General features: G+C 31.0%; 1 pseudogene; it reads right to left on the bottom strand.

Annotated features, from left to right (window-relative positions):
- Nucleotides 1-11356: 11356 nt before the first annotated feature.
- LOC115995967 lies at nt 11357-12581 on the bottom strand (annotated as a pseudogene).
- Between the last annotated feature and the right edge of the window lie 1175 nt (nt 12582-13756).

Below are 13756 nucleotides of genomic sequence, written 5' to 3'. Positions count from 1 at the left end.
AAGCTGTTATCTCCATTCACACCACAGCAGTCAACAACTGCCCTCCCTTCTGGGCACCCTTTAGATGACAACCATCTAACCCAAAAAATGGTCTACAACCCCTCAAAAATCCTTCTTTGCAGGCTGCAAAGCAAATATATAATCTCAGAAACCTAGGTCTTCCATTCACACTAAAATCACTATCAACCTTCATCTTCACAGAAGTTCTAAGATTGCTTCTTCTTAATTCCTCACAGTACCTATTAAGTAACTTGAAATGCTCTGAATCATCACCTCCTAGTTGCTTTAGAGCCTTGTGCTTTGCCCTATAAGCTTAGTGTTTACTTACATGACATTTCAACTTTGCCTTCACATGTTCTTGAAACTGTGTTCTCCCCCATTCAGTGTTCAGATTGATGTCATTTTTATACATTTTGGCAAGAAAACCAGAGTTCACTGTTTTATTTTCATCTTGATCCCCACATGTGTGCTCTGGACAGTATGTCTTAATAGTAAATGGACTTCTTGGATTGCTTCTTGAGGCAAAAATAGTCAACTTGCATATGCTACTGTGTCTACAAATCACCTTTACTCTTCTTCCTTCTTTCTTTATATAATGGATATCCTTTCTCCTTGTTGCCTCATGATACTTAACAGCCCATTTAAACTCATCTGCTTATTTGAAAATCATTCCAATCACAAACTTAAAGCCTTCTTTTTTAAGGTATCTCTCTTGGAAAACATTCTCCAGTACATTCAGTTCCCCATCAGAAGCATCTGAATTCTCCAAACTCCTCAACACCTCTTCAGACAATTCACAATTAAGTTCCTGAACTTCATCACAATCCAGCCCAGCATCAGGATAAACCTTCTTAGAACTAGTCTCAGTGTCTATAAGGTTGTCTTCCTCACGTTCATTTTCACTTTCTTGCTCAACCTCAACTTCATTCTCACTACTCTAATTTATTTCATCATATAGTAAGCAATCATCTCCCAATTCCCTAGTTATCTCTACATCATAATCCCATTGATCATCAAATAAATGTTCAACAAAAATATTTAACTCCTTGTTAAGTGGAACATCTCCAACTAAATTGACAATGTCTGCATCATTGATTAAGGGTCTAAGTTCAGGTTTTCTTGAGTTCTTTCTACCCTTACCCTTAACCTAAACCCAAAACTGCACCTTTCTATCAGAAACCTGAGTTGCTTTACCATTCTCCTTAAATCTAGTAAACTACCATCATGACAGTTGAAATGGTCAAAGTACTCAACTCGTCCATCCTTATAACCAGTGGTTGGATGTCATACTAAATCTCCACGAATATGGAGTTTTATGGTAAAGACAGAGGGTTCTTCACCAACATCTATACAAAGCAGTAAAAGAAGTTATATTTACAGTGTAATTACAGTACCTAACAACTACTTACAGTCAAATAGGCAAATTCCATTGGTCCCCACAAAACAATAACAACATAGACTTTATGCACTGCTTTAAATGAACTTTGAAAAATTGACAGTGTATTTGGTTTAACATAAGAACCCAACAAAATGGTCCCCATATGCTTTCCCCCTTTTATATTCAACAATGTATGCTTTTCCCCTTTTTCTACCCTTTTTCTATTCAACACAGGCCCCCACCAAACATTAACATAAAGAACCCAACAAAATGGACATGCTACCATCACTTCTACCAACACAAGTACGACAATATATATACACTACATATGCAAACTAGAAAACAAACAAACATAGAGTTCTCAAAAATTACGTTCGATTACTTACATGTAGGAGTAGTATCAAACCCACAAATCCTCCTGCTAGTCATTGCTCAGCAATAGCGTTCTCAATGGCGTCAATGGCGGCTCTTTTCGAACGGGTTACAACTGTTAAACGAGTTAGGGTTGAAGTCTAGTGGTGGCGAAAATGGTCGACTCGGCGGAGGAAGGGGAAGAAATTAGCGTATTATATTCAAGGCAATGTGAAATTCCTTATTTACCCATGGTCTTAACGGAGGTCACGGTTGTCAACTGACGGAGGGACTAAATTGACTAATGGGTCAATAACTGAGGGATCAAATGTGTTCAAATTGAAAGATAAGGACAACATTGCAGAAGTGGAACTAATTGGGGGACCAAAACTGCAATTTCCCCTATATATATATATAACCCTCTTCAGTATCTACCATTTTCCTTGTATATATATGCTAGGTATAATTTGAGGGTTTATATAGAAGTAATAGAACTACTCATAATAATTAGCGTATCCAATCGTAAAAAAATAATTTAAAAAAATCAGTTGTTGCGCATGCGCAGTAGACACAGGAATTCACATTTACCCATTAATTTTTGAAACCGTTCATTTCCTCATGCGCAGCAGACACAGGCCTATTGTTCGCAACTACATCATTTGGCATATTTATTTTTGGAATAAGGTCCAAATTGGCCACTGAACGTAACCTGAAAGTGCAATTAGGCCACTGAACCAAACAAAAGTTCAATCAAGCCACTAAACACTCCAAATGTATGCAATTTCACCTGATAGCAGGTTACCATCTATTTCATCAGGTTACTTGCTTACATGGACGGTGAGTTGGCATTTAAAAAAATTAATAATAAACTATTAAAATATAAATTTAAAATAATTAGAACAAATTTAAAAAACACACTTGCGACCACCCCCATCCCCCTTAATAATACCCTTGCCACCTTGACAGGAAACCTACCGATGAATCAAATTTAATTTATTTATTATTTATTTATTTATATATTTATTATTATTATTATTATTATTATTATTATTATTTACGAAAAGTCAACTTCTCTCACAAAACAACTTTTGCTTTATGATTTTGGATGAAGATTTCAATTGTTTTGTGAAAGAAATTGACTTTCCGTGAATAATAATAATAATTTAATATATATATATATATATATATATATATATATATATATATATATATATATATATATATATATATATAAGAGCCAAAGAGAGTTAGGCCTAAAATGGGTAGAAAAAATGGCGGTCAAATTATTTAATCAAATAGATGGTTAAGATAATTCAGATTAATATTATTAATAGAGATTACCTAATTTAGCCTTACTTTTATGATTATCCGTTAAGTTTTCCGTTAAATATTCTCTTCTCCGTTAATATTCCGTTAACTTTTAACTTACCCATTAATTTCTATAAGAAAGGTTTTAGGTTCGAACCTCATCTCAATCAAATTTGACATAATTAAGTTTCTCAGTCTATTTTACTCTTACTAAACTAAATAAATTAGTAGCTACAAAAAAAAAATTAAACATATGTATTTCTTTAATTTAGAATTATGTGCCTACAATACCTTTATTTGAAAATATTATTCATTATCAAAAAATTAAATTAAATAAGAGAAATAATTTCATTAGTTATACTTTCTTTACTTTCTCTCATGCAAAGATTTTTTACATTCATATTTATCAATTGATATTCATTACATTGTCCATTATCTTATTTTTACAATATCTTGTAATTAAATATCAAAGTTATAGTACAAAATAATGATATATTTATTTACCAAGTATTTTATTAATACTATGAATTTTTTTTAAATAATTTGAAGCTAATTATATTAACTACTTGGGGATTGGTTGACAAAGAGAGTACTCAAATAATAACCCAACAAATTGAAGCGGAATCACTCTATTTTACTCTTATTGAATTAAATAAATTAGTAGTAACACCAAAAAATGATACATATGTATTTCTTTAATACCATGAAAAAAATAAAAAAGAATAGTCTGAAACCGAGTTAAATCCAGCAATGGTCCTCCGACTATGTTGATTTTCCAAAATTAGTCCCCGACTTTTAATTTGGATAATTTAGGTCCCTTGACTTTCAAATTCTTTCAAATGTTGGTCCTTTCGTCAAATTTTGATTAAATTGAGGTCAAATGAAGGGGTAAAATTGTCCGTTCACCTATATAGTATATTATTACTCGTACTTCTCCTGTCCTATACGCTATATATATGAATATAATCTCAGTCGAAGAGATTTCGATTGAGATTATATGGCTTTGGTTGAGACTTCGACTGAGATTATATTCATATATACAACGTATATGACAGGAGAAATACTAGTAATAATACACTAAACATGTGAACGGACAATTTTACCCCTTCATTTGACCTTAACTTAACCAAAATTTGACGAAATGACCAACATTAGAAAGAATTTGAAAGTCAAGGGACCTAAATTGTCCAAATTAAAAGTCGGGGACTAATTTTGGAAAATCAACATAGTCGGAGTACCATTGTTGGAATTAACTCTTTGAAACCAATCATATTAACTACTTGGGAGATTTGTTGACAATGAAAGTACTCAAATAACCCATTACCCAGCAAATTGAAGCGAGAAACTACCTTTTAATATCTTTGCAATACATAATATTTTAAATTTTCAAATTTTTATTAATTAATTTAATCTTTTTTCTTAAATTAGGGATTTCTTTATCCACAATAACTCATTCAACAATAATGGTTGAACCAAATGAACCCCAAGCAGAACACCTAAAGGAAAATCCATAGCTCCTATATCATAATCTCATTGCATGACGTTGTCATCTATGCTACCAACAATATCCGAATTGCAAATAACACACTACCAACAAAAAGGAAGAGAACAATTCAAATAGTAAAGATGAAGACAATGACAATGTTACTCAAAAGAAAATTAAGAACACTTAGAAAAATTCAAATTAAAAGTAGTATTTATTTAGACTATCATTTTTAGACCAAATATTTAGACTATCGATTTTACAAGGTTGCAAACATTTATTTTAGTAATAATTATAATGAATTTTTTATATTATCTTTGATTCATATACTTTGAGTTAGATATTTAAATAAAAAAATTCGACATTCAATTACCCATGTATAAACTTCTCCTATATAATCTTGCATTGATATACTTTCAAATATTTATTTCAATATAAACATTGGGCATTAACCCATTCGCGCAATGCGCGTATAAAACTAGTCTACTATACTAATAAGAGCCAAAGAGAGTTAGGCCTAAAATGGGTAGAAAAAATGGCGGTCAAATTATTTAATCAAATGGATGGTTCAGATGAATTATTTAATCAAATAGATGGTTAAGATAATTCAGATTAATATTATTAATAGAGATTACCTAATTTAACCTTACTTTTATGATTATCCGTTAAGTTTTCCATTAAATATTCTCTTCTCCGTTATAATATTCCGTTAACTTTTAACTTACCCATTAATTTCTATAAGAAAGGTCTTAGGTTCGAACCTCATCTCAATCAAATTTGACATAATTAAGTTTCTTACTCTATTTTACTATGATTAAATTAAATAAATTATATTAGTAGCTACAACAAAAAATGATACATCTCTATTTATTTAATTTAAAATAATGTGTCTACAATACCTTTATTTGAAAAAATTATTCATTATCAAAAAATTAAATTAAATAAGAGAAATAATTTCATTAGTTATATTGTCTTTATTTTCTCTCAAGCAAAGATTCTTTACATTCAAATTTATCAATTGATATTCATTACATTGTTTATTATCTTATTTTTACAATATGTTGTAATTAAATATCAAAGTTATAGTACAAAATAATGTTATATATTTATTTACCAATTATTTTATTAATACTATGAAAAAAATTTATAATAATTTGAAGCTAATTATATTAACTACTTGGGGATTGGTTGACAAAGAGAGTACTCAAATAACCCAACAAATTGAAGCGGAATCACTCTATTTTACTCTTATTGAATTAAATAAATTAGTAGTAACACCAAAAAATGATACATATGTATTTCTTTAATACCATGAAAAAAATAAAAAAGAATAGTTTGAAACCAATCATATTAACTACTTGGCGGATTTGTTGACAATGAAAGTACTCAAATAACTCATTACCCAGCAAATTGAAGCGAGAAACAACCTCTTAATATCTTTGGAATACATAATATCTTAAATTTTCAAATTTTTATTAATTTATTTAATCTTTTTTCTTAAACTAGGGATTTCTTTATCCACAATAACTCATTCAACAATAATGGTTGAACCAAATGAACCCCAAGTAGAACACCTAAAGGAAAATCCATAGCTCCTATATTATAATCTAATTGCATGACGTTGTCATCTATGCTACCAACAATAACCGAATTGCAAATAAAACACTACCAACAAAAAGAAAGAGAACAAATAGTAAAGATAAAGACAATGACAATGTTACTCAAAAGAGAATTAAGAACACTTAGAAAAATTCAAATTAAAAGTAGTATTTATTTAGACTATCATTTTTAGACCAAATATTTAGACTATCGATTTTACAGGGTTACAAACATTTATTTTAGTAATAATTATAATGAATTTTCTATATTATCTTTGATTCATATACTTTGAGTTAGATATTTAAATAAAAAAATCCGACATTCAATTACGCATGTATAAACTTCTCCTATATAATCCTGCATTAATATACTTTCAAATATTTATTTAAATATAAACATTGGGCATTAACCCATTCGCGCAATGCGCGTATAAAACTAGTATCTACTATACTAATCAGAGTCAAAGAGAGTTAGACCTAAAATAGGTAGAAAAAATGGCGGTCAAATTATTTAATCAAATGGATGGTTCAGATGAATTATTTAATCAAATAGATGGTTAAGATAATTCAGATTAATATTATTAATAGAGATTACCTAATTTAACCTTACTTTTATGATTATCCGTTAAGTTTTCTGTTAAATATTCTCTTCTCCGTTACTATTCCGTTAACTTTTAACTTACCCATTAATTTCTATAAGAAAGGTCTTAGGTTCGAACCTCATCTCAATCAAATTTGACATAANCGAACCTCATCTCAATCAAATTTGACATAATTAAGTTTCTCAGTCTATTTTACTCTTACTAAATTAAATAAATTAGTAGCAACAACAAAAAAAATGATACATATGTATTTCTTTAATTTAGAATTATGTGTCTACAATACCTTTATTTGAAAAAATTATTCATTATCAAAAAATTAAATTAAATAAGAGAATAATTTCATTAGTTATATTGTCTTTATTTTCTCTCATGCAAAGATTCTTTACATTCGAATTTATCAATTGACATTCATTACATTGTCCATTATCTTATTTTTACAATATCTTGTAATTAAATATCAAAGTTATAGTACAAAACAATGTTATATTTATTCACTAATTATTTTATTAATACTATGAAAAAAATTTTAAAATAATTTGAAGCTAATTATATTAACTACTTGGGGATTGGTTGACAAAGAGAGTACTCAAATAATAAACCAACAAATTGAACTAGAATCACTCTATTTTACTCTTATTGAATTAAATAAATTAGTAGTTACATAAAAAATGATACATATGTATTTCTTTAATACCATGAAAAAATAAAAAAGAATAGTTTGAAACCAATCATATTAACTACTTGGGAGATTTGTTGACAATGAAAGTACTCAAATAACCCATTACCCAACAAATTGAAGCGAGAAACTACCTTTTAATATCTTTGGAGTACATAATATTTTAAAATTTCAAATTTTTATTAATTTATTTATTCCTTTTTCTTAAACTAGGAATTTATTTATTCACAATAACTCATTCAACAATAATGGTTGAACCAAATGAACCCCAAGCAGAACACCTAAAGGAAAATCCATAGCTCCTATATCATAATCTCATTGCATGACGTTGTCATCTATGCTACCAACAATAACCGAATTGCAAATAACACACTACCAACAAAAAGGAAGAGAACAACTAGTAAAGATGAAGACAATGACAATGTTACTCAAAAGAGAATTAAGAACACTTAGAAAAATTCAAATTAAAAGAAGTATTTATTTAGACTATCATTTTTAGACCAAATATTTAGACTATCGATTTTACAAGGTTGCAAACATTTATTTTAGTAATAATTATAATGAATTTTCTATATTATCCTGAATTCATATACTTTGAGTTAGATATTTAAATAAAAAAATTTGACATTCAATTACCATGTATAAACTTCTCCTATATAATCTTGCATTGATATACTTTCAAATNCGAACCTCATCTCAATCAAATTTGACATAATTAAGTTTCTCAGTCTATTTTACTCTTACTAAATTAAATAAATTAGTAGCAACAACAAAAAAAATGATACATATGTATTTCTTTAATTTAGAATTATGTGTCTACAATACCTTTATTTGAAAAAATTATTCATTATCAAAAAATTAAATTAAATAAGAGAATAATTTCATTAGTTATATTGTCTTTATTTTCTCTCATGCAAAGATTCTTTACATTCGAATTTATCAATTGACATTCATTACATTGTCCATTATCTTATTTTTACAATATCTTGTAATTAAATATCAAAGTTATAGTACAAAACAATGTTATATTTATTCACTAATTATTTTATTAATACTATGAAAAAAATTTTAAAATAATTTGAAGCTAATTATATTAACTACTTGGGGATTGGTTGACAAAGAGAGTACTCAAATAATAAACCAACAAATTGAACTAGAATCACTCTATTTTACTCTTATTGAATTAAATAAATTAGTAGTTACATAAAAAATGATACATATGTATTTCTTTAATACCATGAAAAAATAAAAAAGAATAGTTTGAAACCAATCATATTAACTACTTGGGAGATTTGTTGACAATGAAAGTACTCAAATAACCCATTACCCAACAAATTGAAGCGAGAAACTACCTTTTAATATCTTTGGAGTACATAATATTTTAAAATTTCAAATTTTTATTAATTTATTTATTCCTTTTTCTTAAACTAGGAATTTATTTATTCACAATAACTCATTCAACAATAATGGTTGAACCAAATGAACCCCAAGCAGAACACCTAAAGGAAAATCCATAGCTCCTATATCATAATCTCATTGCATGACGTTGTCATCTATGCTACCAACAATAACCGAATTGCAAATAACACACTACCAACAAAAAGGAAGAGAACAACTAGTAAAGATGAAGACAATGACAATGTTACTCAAAAGAGAATTAAGAACACTTAGAAAAATTCAAATTAAAAGAAGTATTTATTTAGACTATCATTTTTAGACCAAATATTTAGACTATCGATTTTACAAGGTTGCAAACATTTATTTTAGTAATAATTATAATGAATTTTCTATATTATCCTGAATTCATATACTTTGAGTTAGATATTTAAATAAAAAAATTTGACATTCAATTACCATGTATAAACTTCTCCTATATAATCTTGCATTGATATACTTTCAAATGTTTATTTAAATATAAACATTGGGCATTAACACATTCGCACAATGCACGTATAAAACTAGTAAATAAATAAATGCCAAAGTCCTTGTGGTCAAGCGGCATAGCTATGGCCCTCCCAAGTGAGCGGTAACAGGTTCGATCCCCAGTAGGTTGTGAGAGATGAATCGGCTCAGCCATGCAACACATTTGCTTTGCATACACATTTTCCCATTAATAAATACAGGTGTTTGTATTGTAAAAAAAAATATACAGGTGTATACGAATAAATATAAATACATTAATATGTATATCATCATTTTCGTACTCTCAACTACTTCCTATCTCTCATTTATGTTTGCATTTCTAAGAAATCCATTTTTACATTGCCGGGCTGTAAAAAAATATAAAACTGCTGCGCATGCGCAGCAGGCAGTAGATGAGCAGCGCATGTGATGGACGATGATGGCTGATGGCTGATGTTGACAACTACACCCATTTTTTTGTGAGCCACCCATTTGCTTTCCATTCCTATTTCCCCATTAATAAATACAGGTGTATACAATTAAAAATAAACACACACACACATATACTGTATATATTAGAATGTCTTAGAAGGCTAGAATTCTTGATTCCATTTTCCTAATTCCCATTCTCTAAGCTGCTTCCTATCTCTCGCGTCTATCTCTAATCTATATGTTTGTATTTCCAGAAAATCCGTCTCTACTGTTGTCTTATTACGAGTTTGGAAGGCGTACATCTCTGAAGCTTACAAAGGAACGAAGTTCGAGTATTGAAGAAACACGTAGCTAAGTATTTTTTTTCTCATTTTCATCTGTAATATTTTGAAATAAATCCCTTTTTTTACGCAGATGAAGTATAATACTTCTGTAATATAAAACTACGAATTTCCGATTGCAAAGTTTGTTTGTCGAATTTGTTGAATAAAATTAAAGATCTAAATTTTAGTGTTAATAACAACTTCTTGAATTAATAAATCTTTCGTTTAGTTTTATACCATGAAGCTGTATTCAAATTTGAGCTTAGAGTTACACACAGCAATCTTTCGAATTACTGGATAAAATTGTATAGGATTCCTTTAGTTTTATACCATGAAGCTGTATACAAATTTGAAGGATAAAATCCTAATGAACTTGTGAACACCTAGGTATAGGTTTGGACAAAGATAGTAAAGGAAAATTTATAAAAATGAAACAAACCAAATGTTGCAGATTTGTTAAGAACTACTACAGCTAAGGAAAACACCAACTCATATTCTTGTATCCTACCTATGTGGTAATGTTGAAATTTGGTACCTGAATACTTACAGAACTTAATATTCCTGAATCATATCCCTTGACTGTTGATGAGCACCGTGTTTCTACCTTCATGGACTATATATGTTCTTACTTGATGGAATGATTCAAGGAAGCAGAGATGAACAAAAGCTAAAGATGGAAGATATTATTCATGAAGGGAAAATGATGTTATGAAATCTATTACAGTGAAAGGAAGGAAAGTGATGATGTGTCTCTGTTACAGTGAAGGCTTAATCCCTTTTATATACAGTGAAGCTATGCTACATGTAATGTCCCTAATACCCTTCACTACACTACTTCTACTGGACGTATATCCTCCAACACCCCCCCATAAGATGGAGCATGCAACTCTTCTATGCCCAGCTTAGAATGAAAGTGAGAGAGACAAGATGTTTCTTCCAATAAACTTAAACACCTTCTTCTAGAGGGGGGTTCTGCTTCTAGCATCTGAAATGAGTGTTGATCTCATCTGCATGGATCTACTCCATCTACTGTAACTCATTTTCATGGATATGCTCCACGTATTTCAGTTTGTCTTCATGGATCTGCTCCATGTACTATTATTCATCTTCGTGAATCTGCTCCACGAATTTTTATTTATCTTCATGGATCTGCTCCATGTACAATTAAACATCTTTGTGAATCTACTCCACAAATTTGTTATTTATCTGCATGGATCTACTCCACGTACTATTAATGTTCAGCTACTGCTTTGAAAAAGAAGAAGATTAACGAGCACTGTGCTCGTACTCTTCATGGATCTGCTCATGAACTATGTTTGAAAACTGTAAACAAAGGATTAACAAGCAGAAGGCATATTCTACTCTCTGATTTGGTTGTGCAGGAGAAGATGGAGTTATCCAAGCCCCTTGCAACATTAAGCGCAATTTGAACCCTCAAATTCCAACTCAATGACTCTAGTACCTCATCATACAAATGAGGATCCAAGCTACCACTACTCATGTAGACATAGATAAGCATGTATTGACCCTTCTCTGCACAATATCCAACTAAATTCACAAGGTTTCTGTGATGTAACCTTCCAAGTAGCAAGACCTCTGTGTGGAACTCTTTTTCTCCTTGTTTAGAATATGGATGAGAACAATTATGTTTGTATTAGAGTTCACAAAATATAACTGTAGGAATACAAGAGTATATATACAAGAGAATCATAAGTAAACTAGGACTGAGAATCATAAGTAAACTAGGACTGAGACTTATAGTATGACTCTATTATGTAGAGTCCTAATAATATGTTCCAAGCACTTTAACAGCAACAACCTCACCAGTTGGCATCTGAGCTTTATAAACAGACCCATAGACCCTTTGACCAATCAATGTGGAAAAATTGTAAGTTGCTCTATGTAAATCCTTGTAAGAAAGCTCTGAAATCCTTGTTGCAGATAACATATTTGTCTTCCTAAGACTCCCAAACCATATGGATGTCCCATTTTGGTGGTTGTTTTTGGTGACTCGGTACCAACAGAGGAATTTGACAATGTTGTGCATGCATCAACACCATTTTGACGAATTGGAATTGTAACAGCACTCCTTCAGCTGTTATTCCCTATTTGAGAGTGTTTTCTATGTACTCTAAAGCAGAAAAGTGTAAGTATAGCCAAAATCACTCCAATCGCGATGGAGGAGTAGATCTGTTTGCTGGTCTCGGAGCGCTCCAAAAACCGATTAAGAACCGCAATATTATTAACAACAGGAAAGCTTGTTTCATTTAAGAATGTATGATTCCACTGCTTAAAAAGCTCTAATTGCTGTTGTCTAAGCAAATACAGAGCCCGCAACTCGGACTCGCGCAAGCGGTTAAACGGAGCGGCATAGGGAATAACAACGAAGAATGAGAGAGTGATGACTAAACAGTACCTCTTCCTGCAACTGAATTTGAACCACACAGGGTCAATGAAGCGTTTTTAACTATCGTCGATTTGGAAGGAGAATCGGTCAGGCGATCTCGCGCCGTTCCGTCGTTCGCCATCGTCGATTAGGTTTTGGCAATCCTCTTCGCGGTCAGAGCACTCCAATCTGAATGAGTCGTCTTCCTTGACAACATCCTTAATCTAATTAGATAATAGAATCGGAAAATATAACAGATCATCGATTGGCTTCTCTTCAACGGCCGGCAGCGGTGGATTGAAGCACTACCTGCGCAGTAAGGATCCTCTGCGGAGATGGTGAGCGATCTCCAAGCGTCGACGGTGAGCGATCTCCAAGCGTCGACTCGCCGGTGCCGGAAGCTGCGGCGGCATGGCTCCCTCACCGGCGAGCTCTGATACCATGATGCAAGGAAGTAGAGATGAACAAAAGTTAAAGATCGAAGATATTATTCATGAAGGGAAAATGATGTTATGAAATCTGTTACAATGAAAGGAAGGAAAGTGATGATGTGTCTCTGTTACAGTGAAGGCTTAATCCCTTTTATACACAGTGAAGCTATGCTACATGTAATGTCCCTAATACCCTTCACTACACTACTTCTACTGGACGTAGATCTTCCAACATTACTAACTTTAATCTTATAGCCCGTTTCGTATAATTTGGCCGGATGTCTTTTCCTAAGATGTACAATTGTGCCATTTGCAGGTTTTAGAAATCAAAGATAAGAGAAACAACAAAGAAGCAGAAGGTGAATGGTGAACTGCTACTGGTCTAAATAAGAATTTATAGAAGAAGAATGAAGCCTGTAGAAAAAATATAATAACTAATCACCTCTATTGATCTTTCTCTTCTCTTCAATGTCGATCTTTCTCTTCTCTTTATCCCGCACAAATTTTGTTGTATTGGTTGTGATAGGATGGCGTATTTATAGTGTTTGAGGAGATTTTGATGATTACGTAAATATTGATTTTAAATTTTAAATTTATTAAAAATTGTCAATCAATCTTGTGGAGTGTATAAGATGTTTGAAGATTGCCTGTCAAAATCAAATATCACATTTACCAATGAGTCAATGGCACAATAATTAATGAATATATTAATATATTAAATCGTTGAAAAAATCAAGGATGTGAAAGCAATTGAAAGAATGAAGCTCAGATAGATTTAAAAGATACTCTATATATCCAAAACGGTACTGTATTTGTTGGGCGGGAATTTTTCCTTCATTCATTTTACTTTAATATATATAGAGATAGAGATTAACTTAATGTTTAT

The sequence above is a fragment of the Ipomoea triloba genome, chromosome 11, assembly GCF_003576645.1.
Source record: "Ipomoea triloba cultivar NCNSP0323 chromosome 11, ASM357664v1".
NCBI classification, from domain to species: Eukaryota; Viridiplantae; Streptophyta; class Magnoliopsida; order Solanales; family Convolvulaceae; genus Ipomoea; species Ipomoea triloba.
This window is presented reverse-complemented; position numbering and strand designations above follow the sequence as displayed.